Below are 16437 nucleotides of genomic sequence, written 5' to 3' on the forward strand. Positions count from 1 at the left end.
ACAAAATGATTCTAACATATGTAGTCGTTGGATGTACATCCAACGGCCGCCGGCATGCATTTTCAATCTCCCATCTTCTTCCTCCAGCGCTGGCGGGACCTCATGCTCCCGCCTCCGGCAGCCAACGGTACTGCTTCGCACGCCTCGCTGCGAAGCGCTACTCCATCGCCACCCATGCCATCCCTCCACCCCTCCTATTATTCTCCACCGACTGCAGCCCCAGGATGCACTGAACTAGTCAACCCTCGTACGTCATACTCCTCTCAGGCTGCGGCTCCACTGCCGCATCTTCCTCATCTCCGGGTCATTCCCTTCCGAGGCCTCGCCATCATCCACCGCGTTGCTATGCTCGGCGCTGCGTGGTCAACAAACAAGAATCATTGCTAAAGGACTACTAGTTGACCCGTTGCACCAAATGGCGCAAAGACCCACTAAAACCATGTTGTCGATGAAAATAATTTAATTGTGCAAGAACCTATTCAATATTGATAGTAGAAATCTCATGTGTTAAACCATGCTATATTGAAAATGTGGTTATCACGCTGCGAAATTCAAGTTTGAAAAAAAATGTATAACATGTTATTAGTTGAAAATATGGTTATCATGATGAGAAATCTAAGTTTGAAAAAAACATATTCAAAAGAAAATCCATGGTTTAGTTGCGAGCAAGCACATATGGTAACAAATATAACCCCCCTTAATAAAAATGGAGGCATTCTGTCCACAATAAGAATAGAGGCTTGTTCTCTATAATAATAAGATGTATAATAACTTTACCGCTTGGGTCTCATTTCAAACCAAGAGTTATTTGACAATAAATGCTTGACAAATTGGCAATAATAAGGATCCTTGTAATAATGAAAATTGAAAGAAACATGGCTTCAAACTATTTAATATAGTTTTTGAAATGCGGGCATTCTCTCTATAATTTTGCTAAGCTGGAACTTACGAATTCATGTCATGGTTTGTCCTTGATACGTTGTTGGTAACTTTCCCCTTCCACTCTGGATCCATAGCATTTTGTCCTTCACAACCCCTTTATAGGTCAGATCCACTGTAATTCCTTCATTTTCGAAAGGAGCTGAACAAACAATGCCTTGCAAAACATTTGCCATATCTCTTTGGTGATGGAGCCACTCTCTACAGACATCTCTTCTCTTCTCAAGGGGAATGGACAAACAATGTCGAGCGCCATGTTTATAACATGTTATTCTACTGTAATAGAGGTGCAGACATGAAATGAGGAATCAATTCAAGAAACAAGGACATACTGGTCTACTGCAATGGAAGGGTAAACCAAGATTGACAGGTACCACACCAGGAACAAAAGTTTATAACAGATATAGAAGTGACAATAAACCACAAGTTTTTCATGATTTACAATGCACAACATGATTTGGCTTCTTGCTATAAAATAGAAACAATCTGCAGCACTAAAATACACTCCCTTATGGGAAGTAGAACTCATAATGCTCACCTAACATGTACAAAACCGAGATCAACCATGTAATTTTACTGCCTGCTAGATTATTATTTTTGTTTTCCCCGTCCAGCGAAGAGGAGTCAATGTTTGCAGTCACTGCCAACAATAGAGCTCTCCTCATATCCCTAAAAAAATGAAAAACAAACAAATAAAAATTTATGTATAAAGGCACACTCAAATAAGCGAATCTGAGGCAATATGCATCATGGCTTGATCAGAATTTCTCGGACTAAATTCAGCCATGGAAAATATTCAAAAATTGGTGAGTATTGACAGCTAACTAATTAATGAAAGAATATCCCCGCCAAAATCAAGAACGGTAAATTAGAATCTGGAAGTATATAAAAACACACATTCTGCTTGGCAGAGTGTATCTCAATATGATATCAATAACTGGGGCTAAAGAAGGTAACCATGTAGAGTGTCATACCTAAGTGCATTTTACTAAGTACATCTCTAGTAATACAACTCACTACTGATTGATTCAACTAAGGTATTCTTCAGTTGGGTATTTCTAAAGGAAAATCACTATGCTTTTTTACCAGCGAATGGTGAGCAGCTGAAAGACTTGTGTTTTTAGTTGCAAGAACTAATCTGTCAGGCTGCTGTGCAGACTTATTGTTAGTGGAAGACGCTTCAGCTAAGCAAATCTTGCTTCAGTTTCTTCTGCCTGCTGCTCCCTTATGCAACAATTATTTGGAGCTAGAAAAATTGCAACCCAAACGCAAAAATGGAATGCATAAACTAAATGAGATCAATTTTGACCTGAACCAGTAGATGCAGTCCTTTAGGTATGCATCCTAGTAGTTCCTATAAAAATCTCAAGAAATTAGAGGATGGAACTTGACTGCCTTCTATATTGTTGAACCTAGAAAAATTGCGACGAACCACTAATTCCTGCTAAAACTAACTATCATTACGAGTGGTTGGTTACAATGCTCGACGGACTCCAGCACAACTGATTCGGTGGACTCAAGCACATCTGGCTGGGAGTAAATCTCAGGACCTTGAGCTTGTCGCGGCAAGGAAGAAGCAACATCCTAGTGGTTGGTGGATGTTGTAGTAGGCTCGCATGATGCTGAAGCACCACGTACAACACCTTCAGTTGCCGCTGGTAGAGCAGGGAAGTTGGTACGAGCCAGTGTGCCATACATTGCTCTGGCTGCCTCGTCATAAGCACGGGCATCATCCTCAGCAGTGGGGAACGTTCCCAACCAGAGTCTGCTCACCCGATTTGGCTCCTGAATTTCAGCAACCCGCTTCCCCCAAGTACATTGCCTTACACCACGGAATCCAAATTGTGTATTCTCATGTCCTCCTTTCCCCTGCATACAGCCCTTCTTTGAACCCTTTGCAGGTGGCTTCCTCGCCCTCTCTGCACCCTATTGATCATGCTCCAGTTGTTCGTTCACTTCTTTCCATCGCCTGATCATTTCATAGACTGAATTAGGCCCATCACGTGATCTCCGAGGTTGCTTTTCCCTGTAGAACAAAGAGCAGAGCAACAATTAGTACCTTATATTCTCTTCGGATTTTTTTCACCCAATATAAGAAAAAGGTACAATCAAGAAAGAACACAAAACAATTGAAGCACCTAAACAGACCATCTCCACAGAAAAGTTTTGTCCAATGACTAAACTGTTAGTAAATGTATACGAACAGACCATCCCCATAGGAACAGATGTACAACAATGGGACATATAGACTTCCTTGCAGACATACCATCTCCATAGAAAATGATACCATGTTAAATCTACTAATCTGATCCTAATCCTAAATGAGTTTAGTAACATGACAAAAAAAACTAGATGAAACCTGACTTCTAGACCCTGAGACTTGAAGACTGATAAATCAGAAAGGACATGGAAAAAACTATCCACTACAAAACTGTTTAACAATACCTAGAGTCAGTTTAGGTGAGATCACATCCTAAGAGAGTGGTACCATCAACCAACAGCAAGACAATGGTTCAATAGCAGCCACTGAGAAACCAACTATTAGAATGATAAGGCAAAATGGTCCAAAGGTCTGCTGGAACCCTTAGTACGAAACTGTTCAACAACACCTAGAGTCAGTTTAAATGAGATCACATCCACGGAGAGTGATACCATCAACCAACACAAGGACAATGGTTCAATAGCGGCCACCATGAAACCAACTATTAGAATGATAAGGCAAAACGGTCAAAAGGTTGGCTGAAACTCTTAGTCATAGCTCACATGCTCTATAATAGATAGAACAACCATATATAGAACGGTTACACACCGTAGAATCGATGCCACTGATGGCGCATCTCCCTTGGGGTTTTGCCACGCCAAGAGTGAATATTCATTACAGGGAAGATTATTGCTTCCTGCTAAAACACAAACAGTTATTCCTGCTGACTTTTCCAGAGAAAAACGTAAGGGACCCATCTCAATTATAAATCATGCTTTTGTTTACAGGAGTGATCAAAGCAGCATACCTATTGGTTTGATGAGAACGTGACTCCGGGTACTTTTCTCTGCTCCACAAGTTCTAGTTACTGATAACCCACAAGTGTAGGGGATCGCAACAGCTTTCGAGGGTGAAGTACAACCCAAATTTATTGATTCGACACAAGGGGAGCCAAAGAATATTCTTGAGTATTAGCAGTTGAGTTGTCAATTCAACCACACCTGGATAACTTAGTATCTGCAGCAAAGTATTTAGTAGCAAAAGTGGTATGATAATAAAGGTAACGGTAGCAACAGTAAAGATAAATATTTTTGGGTTTTTGTAGTAGTTGTAACAGTAGCAACGGAAAAGTAAATAAGCGAAGAACAATATATGAAAAACTCGTAGGCAATGGATCAGTGATAGATAATTATGCCGGATGCGATTCCTCATGCATTAGTTATAACGTAGGGTGATATAGAACTAGCTCCAATTCATCAATGTAATGTAGGCATGTATTCTGTAAATAGTAATACGTGCTTATGGAAAAGAACTTGTATGACATCTTTTGTCCTACCCTCCCGTTGCAACGGGGTCCTAATGGAAACTAAGGGATATTAAGGCCTCCTTTTAATAGATAACCAGACCAAGGCATTAACACATAGTGAATACATGAACTCCTCAAACTACGGTCATCATCGAGAAGTATCCCGATTATTGTCACTTCGGGGTTGTCAGATCATAACACATAATAGGTGACTATAGACTTGCAAGATAGGATCAAAAACACACATATATTCATGAAAACATAATAGGTTCAGATCTGAAATCATGGCACTCGGGCCCTAGTGACAAGCATTAAGCATAGCAAAGTCATAGCAACATCAATCTCAGAACATAGTGGATACTAGGGATCAAACCCCAACAAAACTAACTTGATTACATGGTAAATCTCATCCAACCCATCACCGTCCAGCAAGCCTATGATGGAATTACTCATGCACGGCGGTGAGCATCATGAAATTGGTGATGGGGGATGGTTGATGATGACGACGGTGACGAATCCTCCTCTCCGGAGCCCCGAACGGACTCCAAATCAGCCCTCCCGAGAGAGATTAGGGCTTGGCGGCGGCTCTGTGTCGTAAAATGCGATGAAACTTTCTCTTTGATTTTTTTCTCCCCGAGACGGAATATATGGAGTTGGAGTTGAGGTCGGAGGAGGTCCAGGGGCACACGAGATAGGAGGCCGCGCCCTAGGGGGGGGGGCGCCCCCCTGTCTCGTGGACATGTTGTGGGCCCCCTGGCATTAATTCTTTCGCCAAAAATTCTTATTAATTCCAAAAAGTGCCTCCGTGGATTTCCAGGACATTCCGAGAACTTTTCTTTTCTACACATAAAACAACATCATGGCAGTTCTGCTGAAAACAGCGTCAGTCTGGGTTAGTTTCATTCAAATCATGCAAGTTAGAGTCCAAAACAAGGGCAAACGTGTTTGGAAAAGTAGATACGTTGGAGACGTATCAACTCCCCCAAGCTTAAACCTTTGCTTGTCCTCAAGCAATTCAGTTGATAAACTGAAAGTGATAAAGAAAAACTTTTACAAACTCTGTTTGCTCTTGTTGTTGTAAACATGAAAAGCCAGCATTCAAGTTTCAGCAAATATTACGAGCTAACCATACTCACAATAATACTTAGCTCTCACAATCACTCATATCAATAGCATAATCAGCTAGCGAGCCATAATAATAAAACTCGGATGACAACACTTTCTCAAAATAATTATAACATAATATAACAAAATGGTATCTCGCTAGCCCTTTCTGAGACCGCAAAACATAAATGCAGAGCACCTTTAAAGATCAAAGACTGACTAAACATTGTAATTCATGGTAAAAGAGATCCCGTCATGTCATACCCAATATAAACCAATAATAATACATGCAAATGACAGTGTGCTCTCCAAAGGGTGCTTTTAATGAGAAGGATGATGACTCAACATAAAAGTAAATAGATAGGCCCTTCGCAGAGGGAAGCGGGGATTTGTAGAGGTGCCAGAGCTCGATTTTAAAATAGAGATTGAATACCATTTTGAGCGGTATACTTTTGTTGTCAATGCAACACCTAAGAGATGGCTGTATCTTCCATACTACATGCAATATAGGCAGTTCCCAAACAGAATGGTAAAGGTTTATACTCCCCAACCACCAACAAGCATCAATCCATGGCTTGCTCGAAACAACGAGTGCGTCCAACATACAACAACCCTGGGGGAGTTTTGTTTAATTATTTTGATTTGCTTTGATCTTTTTGGATCATGGGACTGGACATCCCGGTTACCGGCCCTTTCTCGTGAATGAGGAGCGGAGTCCACTCCTTTGAGAATAACCCACCTAGCTTGGAAGATATAGGCAGCCCTAGTTGTAACATGAGCTGCTCGAGCATACAAAACAGAATTTCATTTGAAGGTTTGGAGTTTGGCACATACAAATTTACTTGGAACGGCAGGTAGATACCGCATATAGGTAGGTATAGTGGACTCATATGGAACGACTTTGGGGTTTAAGGAGTTTGGATGCACAAGCAGTATTCCCGCTTAGTACAAATGAAGGCTAGCAAAAGACTGGGAAGCGGCCAACTGAGAGAGCGACAACAGTCGTAAGCATGCATTAAAATTAATTCACACCGAATACAAGCATGAGTAGGATATAATCCACCATGAACATAAATATCGTGAAGGCTATGTTGATTTTATTCAACTACATGCGTGAACATGTGCCAAGTCGAGTCACTTAATACATTCAAAGGAGGATACCATCCCATCATACCACATCATAATCATTCTAATAGCATGTTGGCACGCAAGGTAAACCATTATAACTCATAGCTAATCAAGCATGGCACAAGTAACTATAATCTCTAAATGTCATTGCAAATATGTTTACTTCATAATAGCTGACTCGGGAACGATGAATCATCATATTTACAAAAACAAGAGAGGTCGAGTTCATACCAGCTTTTCTCATCCCAATAAGTCCATCATATATCGTCATTATTTCCTTTCACTCGCACGACCGAACGATGTGTATAATAATAAGAGTGCATGTGCATTGGACTAAGCTGGAATCTGCAAGCATTCAACTCAAAAGAGAAGACAAGTAATATGGGCTCTAAATTAAATAGACAATCATGCATGTAAGAGCCACTAAGCATTTTCAATATGGTCTTCTCGACCCGCAAAGGAAAGAAAAGAAAATAAAGCTATTTACACGGGAAAGCTCCCAACAAGTAAGAAGAAGAACTAGAAATCTTTTTGGGTTTTCATTTTAATTCCTACTACAGGCAAGGAAATTCAACCAACTATTTTTTTTGGTTTTTCTTAAGGTTTATCAAACACACAAGAAGAAAACTAGAAAAAGGAATTTAAACTAGCATGAATAATACAATGAAAGAGTATGAGCACCGACTACTAGTGTGTGAACATGAATGTAAAGTCGGTGGGAAATACGTACTCCCCCAAGCTTAGGCTTTTGGCCTAAGTTGGTTTAATACCAAGGACCGCCGCTACTCTCCCCGGTGTAATGAGAGGTGTAATCAAGATACCACTGGCTGGTCATCTCCGGATCCCACTGGACAGATGATGCACGATAAGGGTCCAGTTCAGGTTCTGGAGTAAAAGCTTGGGCTCGATGATTGTTCACCACTTCCGGTGTGACGAGAAATTTTTCTGCAAGCAAATCAAACAACAGAGGCGCATGCAAAATAATAATCTCAAAGTGTTTCTTATTGAATCTAAGTTTATACAAGAGCATCCTATCTTCGTTGTCAACAATAAACTTATGTGCTACCATGCTCTTGTAATCTAAAATGTGAAGAGGCAATATTGTCTCCTTTTCCTCACGGTGCCTAATGGGTATCTAAAAATGTCTAGCAAGACGTGCAGCATAGATACCTCCAAATATGGGGCCTTTTGTATGATTCAGGGCTAGTCGTTTAGCAACGATGACACCCATATTAAAAGTATTGTCTCCCAGCAAAGCATGTTGAAGAATAATAATATCTGGAACGCTCAAATTTCCACTATTTCCACGACCAATCAAGCATCTACTAGCAAATATGGCAAAGTAGCGTAAAACAGGAAAGTGTATGCTAGAGACCTTCGCCTCGGAGCCCTTCTTTGGCTCCTCTACAGCAATAGTATTAACAAAGCCACCCACATCTTCACGACGGGGTTCATCTAATTCTCCCTCATAAGGTATCCTACATACCGCCCAAAAATGACGTAAAGACATTTATTTGAACTCATCATATAAGTGAAATGATATTGTAGGCGGTGACTTCTTAGGATAAAAATAAAAGTTTTGCACAAAAGTATTGGTGAGTAAGAGATATTGATCGATTCGGTCGTTGATGAAACCCGTGAGGCCCGCGGTCTCGATTAAAGCATGAAAGTCATCATGAATTCCGGCATCTTTCAAGAAATCATCACATGGCCATTCACACGGTCGTACTTCCGCTAAGCGAGGAAGATTATACTTGGCTTTTTCCTTATCTTTGGCTTGTTTCTCCTCAGAGCTTTGGCTAGAAGAGCCTTTAAAGAGCGTCCTTAACATTTTCTGAAAATTTCTGAAATTTTAGTAACTTCAAAATAAAAGTGGATAAAACTAAACAAGATTGAAAGAAACTACTCCTACAAGTGCCTAGATCCCATATCATGCATTGGAATTGCTTGGGACCTCAAAAATTTAACATGCAAGCTCAAGAACATGGTCACCTAAGCAGCAAAAATTTGCAATGAATAAAGCACTAGAACAAAAACTAATTGGACCAATGGAGGAGTCACATACCAAGAAACAATCTCCCAAAGCAGTTTTGTGAATGAAGCTTTGAGCTAAGAGATCGAAAATCATAGCAAAACGAGCTAGAACTCGTGCTTGAGCTGGATGGTGATTTTTTTGGGTAGAAGATGAAGTGTGTGGGAGCTGGCACAAGTGGAGGGGAGCCACCAGGGGCCCACGAGACAGGGGGGCGCGCCCTACAGGGGGGCGCGCCCTCCTATCTCGTGGCCTGGTGCTTGCCCCTCCTGCAATGTTTTTAGTGCCTAAAATCCTCAAATATTCTAGAAAAAATCATACTAAATTTGCAGGGCATTTGGAGCACTTTTATTTTTCGGACTATTTTTTAATGCACGGATAATTCAGAAAACAGACGGATAATACTATTTTAGCTTTATTTATTCTAAATAACAGAAAGTAAAAAGAGGGTACAGAAGGTTGTGCCTTCTAGTTTCATCCATCTCGTGATCATCAAAATGAACCCGCTAACAAGGTTGATCAAGTCTTGTTAACAAACTCATTCCGAATAACACGGAACCAGAGAAATTTCGAATAACACTAAGTTACCTCAACGGGGATATGAAAATCCCCAACAATAAGAATATCATACTTTTTCTTGACAGTAGGGAGAGGAAATTCAAAACCTCCAAAAATGATAGTTGGAACTTTTTCAATAGGATTGATGCTATGAACTTGAGATTGTTTCCTCGGAAAGTGTAACATATGCTCATTACCATTAACATGAAAAGTGACATTGCCTTTATTGCAATCAATAACAGCCCCGGCAGTATTAAGGAAAGGTCTACCAAGGATAATAGACATACTATCGTCCTCGGGAATATCAAGAATAACAAAGTCCGTTAATATAGTGACATTTGCAACCACAACAGGCACATCCTCACAAATGCCGACAGGTATAGCAGTTGATTTATCAGCCATTTGCAAAGATATTTCAGTAGGTGTCAACTTATTCAATTCAAGTCTACGATATAAAGAGAGAGGCATAACACTAACACCGGCTCCAAGATCAAATAAAGCAGTCCTGACATAATTTCTTTTAATGGAGCATGGTATAGTTGGAACACCCGGATCTCCAAGTTTCTTTGGTATTCCACCCTTAAAAGTGTAATTAGCAAGCATGGTGGAAATTTCAGCTTCCGGTATCTTTCTTTTATTTGTGATGATATCCTTCATATACTTAGCATAAGGATTTACTTTAAGCATATCAGTTAAGCGCATACGTAAGAAAATAGGTCTAATCATTTCAGCAAAGCGCTCAAAATCCTCATCATCCTTTGACTTGGATGGTTTAGGAGGAAGGGGCATGGGTTTCTGAACCCATGGTTCTCTTTCTTTGTCGTGCTTCCTAGCAACAAAATCTCTCTTATCATAACGTTGATTCTTTGATTGTGGGTTATCAAGATCAACAGCAGGTTCAATCTCTACATCATTGTTTTTGCTAGGTTGAGCATTAACATGAACATTATCATTAACATTATCTCTAGGTTCATGTTCATCACCTGATTGTGTTTCAGCATCAGAGATAGAAATATCATTGGGATTCTCAGATGTGTCTATAGTAGGTTCATTAGAAGCATGCAAGGTTCTATCGTCTTTCTTCTTCTTCTTTTTAGAAGAACTAGGTGCCTCTAAATTATTTCTCTGAGAATCTTGCTCGATTCTCTTAGGGTGGCCTTCAGGATACAAAGGTTCCTGGGTCATTCTACCAGTTCTAGTAGCCACTATAATGGCAAAGTCATTTTTATTATTTAATTCCTCAAGCAAATCATTTTGAGCTTTGAGTACTTGCTCAGCTTGAGTAGCAACCATAGAAGCATACTTGCTAACGCGGTGAAGTTCATCTTTAACTCTAGCCAGATTATCACCTACGCGTCCTATCTCGAAAGCATTATTCTTTAACTCTCTACCAACATAAGCATTAAAACTTTCTTGTCTAGCCATAAAGTCATTAAATTCATCTAAACATGGGCTATGAAATTTAATAGAGGGTATTTCAACTCTATCATATCTATAGAGAGAATTTACCTTTACTACCCGTGTCGGGTTATCAAGACAATGTGGTTCTTCAGGCGGTAAATTAAGACCATGTATTTCTTCAATAGGTGGTAAATTCTTAACATCTTCAGCTTTAATACCTTTTTATTTCATTTATTTCTTTGCCTCTTGCATATCTTCAGGACTGAGAAATAAAACACCTCTCTTCTTAGGAGTGGGTTTAGGAATAGGCTCAGGAGCTGGCTCAATTGGTTCAGGAATTACTTCAGGAACTGGCTCGGGAAGAGTCCAATTATTTTCATTAGTCAACATATTATTCAATAATATTTCAGCTTCGTCGACTGTTCTTTCCCTGAAAACACAACTAGCACAACTATCCAAGTGGTCCTTGGAAGCATCGGTTAGTCCATTATAAAAGATATCAAGTATTTCATTTTTCTTAAGAGGATGATCAGGCAAAGCATTAACTAACCGGAGAAGCCTCCCCCAAGCTTGTGGGAGACTCTCTTCTTTGATTTGCACAAAATTATATATTTCCCGCAAGGCAGCTTGTTTCTTATGAGCAGGGAAATATTTAGCAGAGAAGTAATAAATCATATCCTGGGGACTACGCACACAACCAGGAGCAAGAGAATTATACCAAGTCTTAGCATCACCCTTTAATGAGAACGGAAATATCTTAAGGATATATAAATAACGAGACTTCTCATCATGAGTAAACAGGGTGGCTATATCATTCAACTTGGTAAGATGTGCCACAACAGTTTCAGATTCAAGGCCATAAAAAGGATCAGATTCAACTAAAGTAATAATAGCAGGATCAATAGAGAATTCATAATCCTTATCAGTAATACAGATAGGTGAAGTAGCAAAAGCAGGGTCGAGTTTCCTTCTAGCATTAAGAGACTGCTGCTTCCATTTAGCTAATAATTTCTTAAGATCATTTCTATCATTGCAAGCAAGAATTTCCATAGCAGCTGCTTCATTCATAACATAACCCTTAGGAACAACAGGTAATACATAATCATTGGGGGAACGTTCATCATCACTATCATCAATAATAGGTTCTTCAATATTTTCATTCCCCCTAACTCTAGCAAGTTGTTCATCTAGAAATTCACCTAATGGCAAAGTAGTATCATGCACAGAAGTAGTTTCATCATGCATAGCAGAAGTGGCATCATCAATAACATGTGACATATCAGAATTCATAGCAGTAGCAGGTTTAGGTGTCGCAAGCCTACTAATAACGGAAGGAAAATCTAGTGCAGAGCTAGATGGCAGTTCCTTACCTCCCCTCGTAGTTGAGGGAAAAATCTTGGTCTTAGCGTCTTTCAAGTTCTTCATAGTGATCAACAGATATAAATCCCAAGTGACTCAGAGAATAGAGCTATGCTCCCCGGCAACGGCGCCATAAATTAGTCTTGATAACCCACAAGTGTAGGGGATCGCAACAGCTTTCGAGGGTGAAGTACAACCCAAATTTATTGATTCGACACAAGGGGAGCCAAAGAATATTCTTGAGTATTAGCAGTTGAGTTGTCAATTCAACCACACCTGGATAACTTAGTATCTGCAGCAAAGTATTTAGTAGCAAAAGTGGTATGATAATAAAGGTAACGGTAGCAACAGTAAAGATAAATGTTTTTGGGTTTTTGTAGTAGTTGTAACAGTAGCAACGGAAAAGTAAATAAGCGAAGAACAAAGCTCGTAGGCAATGGATCAGTGATGGATAGTTATGTCGGATGCGATTCCTCATGCAATAGTTATAACGTAGGGTGATATAGAACTAGCTCCAATCCATCAATGTAATGTTGGCATGTATTCCGTAAATAGTCATACATGCTTATGGAAAAGAACTTGTATGCCATCTTTTGTCCTACCCTCCCGTTGCAGCGGGGTCCTAATGGAAACTAATGGATATTAAGGCCTCCATTTAATAGAGAACCGGACCAAAGCATTAACACATAGTGAATACATGAACTCCTCAAACTACGGTCATCACCGAGAAGTATCCCGATTATTATCACTTCGGGGTTGTCGGGTCATAACACATAATAGGTGACTATAGAATTGCAAGATAGGATCAAGAACACACATATATTCATGAAAACATAATAGGTTCAGATCTGAAATCATGTCACTCGGGCCCTAGTGACAAGCATTAAGCATAGCAAAGTCATAGCAACATCAATCTCAGAACATAGTGGATACTAGGGATCAAACCCCAACAAAACTAACTTGATTACATGGTAAATCTCATCCAACCCATCACCATCCGGCAAGCCTACGATGGAGTTACTCACGCACGGCAGTGAGCATCATGAAATTGGTGATGGAGGATGGTTGATGATGACGACGGCGATGAACCCCCCTCTCTGGAGCCCCGAACGGACTCCAGATCAGCCCTCCCGAGAGAGATTAGGGCTTGGCGGCAGCTCCGTGTCGTAAAACGCGATGAAACTTTCTCTCCGATTTTTTTCTCCCCGAGACAGAATATATGGAGTTGGAGTTGAGGTCGGAGTAGGTCCAGGGGGGCCACAAGATAGGAGGCCGCGCCCTAGGGGGGGCACCCCCCTGTCTCGTGGACAGGCTGTGGGCCCCCTGGCATTAATTCTTTCACCAAAAATTCTTATTAATTCCAAAAAGTGCCTCCGTGGATTTCTAGGACATTCCGAGAACTTTTCTTTTCTACACATAAAACAACATCATGGCAGTTCTGTTGAAAATAACGTCAGTCCGGGTTAGTTTCATTCAAATCATGCAAGTTAGAGTCCAAAACAAGGGCAAAAGTGTTTGGAAAAGTAGATACGTTGGAGACATATCAGTTACCGAATAGAAAAGACAAACATGACAACACATGTTAGAGACTGGATAAACTAACAAACAAGACATATCAGAGACTGGATAAACTAAAAAATTGACAAACAAGACATATTAGAGACTGGAGTAGATAATAAACTAACAAAACTGACAGACAAGACAACAATTTGACAACAGGATGCAACAACAGAACAAGTTACATAGGTCCAGCCAAGTTAGTACCTACTGAAGTTACCAACTTCTATGCTAGGTGACATAAGCATCGCTCCTAATCCAGGAAACAAAGAGACCCCAAGGGCAGGATACACATACAAACTGATGGTTTTGACTGAAGTTAACAACTTTCATCCTAGGGAGACATACACATGGTCCGATGCTCGTAAAAACGTTCTATGGAGATGGTACTGAATGAATTTAAAAATGGAAATGATGCAGTCACTGCCAACAATAGAGCTCTCTCCTCATATCCCTAAAAAGATGAAAAACAAACAAATCAAAATTGATGTATAAAAGCACACTCAAATATGTAAATCCGAGGCAATATGCACCATGGCTTGATTGGAGTGCAAACCAATAAGAGAAGAAGAGAAAGGCCAGAACCTGCAAGCTCAAGAAGCAGAGCATGTCATTGAGGCAAGGAATGAGAGAAATCGGAATCGCTCGGTCGTGTCGTCTCGGAAGGCGATGACCATAGGCATACCCTCTTCCACCATGCGTCTTTGCTTGCTTCCACTGCATCCACCCTGCGCTGTCACCCTCTTCCTCGGGCGGCTCTCACGGCTTCCAGTTCCAGCTGTTCGATCCTAGAGCAATAGAGTAAATATCTACAATGCTTCATTACCATTATAGAGTTTCTCTCCTATAAATTCATATGAAACATAGTGTGCACAGAAGCAACAAATACAGATCAGCTCCATATATTTGAATGGACACATGCGAAGTATTCCACGGCTTTCTATATGAAATTTAGACCATTCTTGCTTCCAAGGTTAGAGCATTACTTGTCTTGTTTCTCGCACAAAATAATCTATGACTTAAAAAAAAACAGAAACAAACTGAATTCCTGCAGCTGAACACCACGACATAAAATGCAGTAATGCCTTGTCTCACTCACTGAGTACTATAGTTGAACAAATTACATGTGAACCTCACGGAAATAACAATGCACTATAAAGGACAGGAGAAACTTGAGGCCTAGATTGTGTTCAACTCACCTTGTAGCACAGGAAGGACTCATTTGGACAATACACCTAACGATTGAATTACTTTTTATTCTTCCCACACTTCAGGTGCCTGTAAAAACGTCAAAGCACACGCCAAAGAAAATTCTATATGAGAACATTGAAAAATGGCTATGGTACAGGTTAGCAAGTAATCCTACACATAAATGAGGAAATTAAAGAAAATTAGATTCAGAAAAAGGGAAGGGAATGTGCAAACCTCATGCAGGTTGCTCTCCTTGTCGAGTTGTGGAGCACCTCAGCAAGATTATGGAGGAAAAGGTTTCCAATCCTCGCGTTCCTCTAGCCCACGCCCTCATCTATGATGTGAAGAGGAGAGACCAGTTGCTGCTGCCGCCGACATCATCTCTCTCTACTCAGCACCACTGCCACCTTCGCCGCCATCTCTCTTTGCTCAGTGCCGCCGTCCCCATCACTCTCTGTTGAACGCCATGGGCTAGATCGTTGCCTTCCTCTCCTCTCCCAAGTTCGCCACGGGTTTCTGCCGCTACCCATTGAACTGGCCACCGTCATGGAGCAGCGACGGGAGCCCGCCCACATCCCCCGCTCCACCAACACCTGCTGCGCCTCCACCCCGACGCGGCTGCGACCATGGGGCCTACGTGACGGGAGATGGTCTACCGTGATGAGGAATGAGAGAGGAGGGAGGAAGAGGAAGGAGGGAGGAGGCCGGAGGCGCGAGGAATGAGAGGAGGCGGCAGAGGAGAGTGGGGAGAAAGGGGGCGGCGGCATGGGGGGATAGGAGTGAGCGGGGAGGAGAACAAGGCGGAGTGGGCACGGGCTCGAGAAGAAAAAGGTTGGTGGCTAGGGTTTCGACTCGCGCGCGCATGCCGCGCGACTGCCCACACCCGAAAAGCTGGCACCCAGCCAATCGGCTCCAGCCCGAGCCCACAGGTCATACCCCGTTCAGATTTCACCACGCGGTGAAGATGAGACACATCAATTCCCAGCGAGGATCCAACGGCTAGCAGTGGAAAAAAGACCACGCTGACCCAAATCGAACGACTAACGAAGGTTCACATCGGGGGAGCTCCCTACGAGCGAGTTGGCTAGCTTCTGTTTTGTTTTAAATACATGGAGAGGCTGATAACTAGGAATCACGAGGTCCATGGTCGCACGTAAATCAGTCGCATGCAAGGAAAGTCCCTCCTTCTTAAGCAGATAAAAATGTTTCCTCCCTCTGATAGCTGGGACCCATCAGTTACATCCTCGAACAAAAGGAAGTGCCTCCTTATTGCTCACAAAATAAAAATGACTCTTCCCCTGACAGTTGGGACCCAACAGCTATATTTCCACAAGCAAGGAAGTGCATCCTTATCCTCCCTAACAGCTGGGACCCACCCAGTCGAAGCATATGTAGTGTTGTATGTCTGGTCACGAATGTGTACATACATACTGGTCGATCGGTGTCTCTTCAAGGATGAACCGTGGCCGACTAAGTAGTGGCACGTGTTGTAGTAGAGCCCTAGACGTAGCAGTTCATGCAGTCCCATCTAAGTGGTGTACACGTACGTACAGCCACAGGGCAAAAAATACTTCCACGTACATACATATGGGCGGGGTCTCGAACGTGTACTCGCGCAAGCGGATGGCAGCAACAACGTCCTGCTCATTCGGGGCCAACCGG

At 41.6% G+C, this 16437-nt stretch overlaps 1 pseudogene; it reads right to left on the reverse strand.

The window, feature by feature from the left end:
- Positions 1–1563: 1563 nt before the first annotated feature.
- Positions 1564–15542, reverse strand: LOC119350411 (annotated as a pseudogene).
- Between the last annotated feature and the right edge of the window lie 895 nt (positions 15543–16437).

The sequence above is a fragment of the Triticum dicoccoides genome, chromosome 1B (genome assembly GCF_002162155.2).
Source record: "Triticum dicoccoides isolate Atlit2015 ecotype Zavitan chromosome 1B, WEW_v2.0, whole genome shotgun sequence".
In the NCBI taxonomy this organism is placed as follows: Eukaryota; Viridiplantae; Streptophyta; class Magnoliopsida; order Poales; family Poaceae; genus Triticum; species Triticum dicoccoides.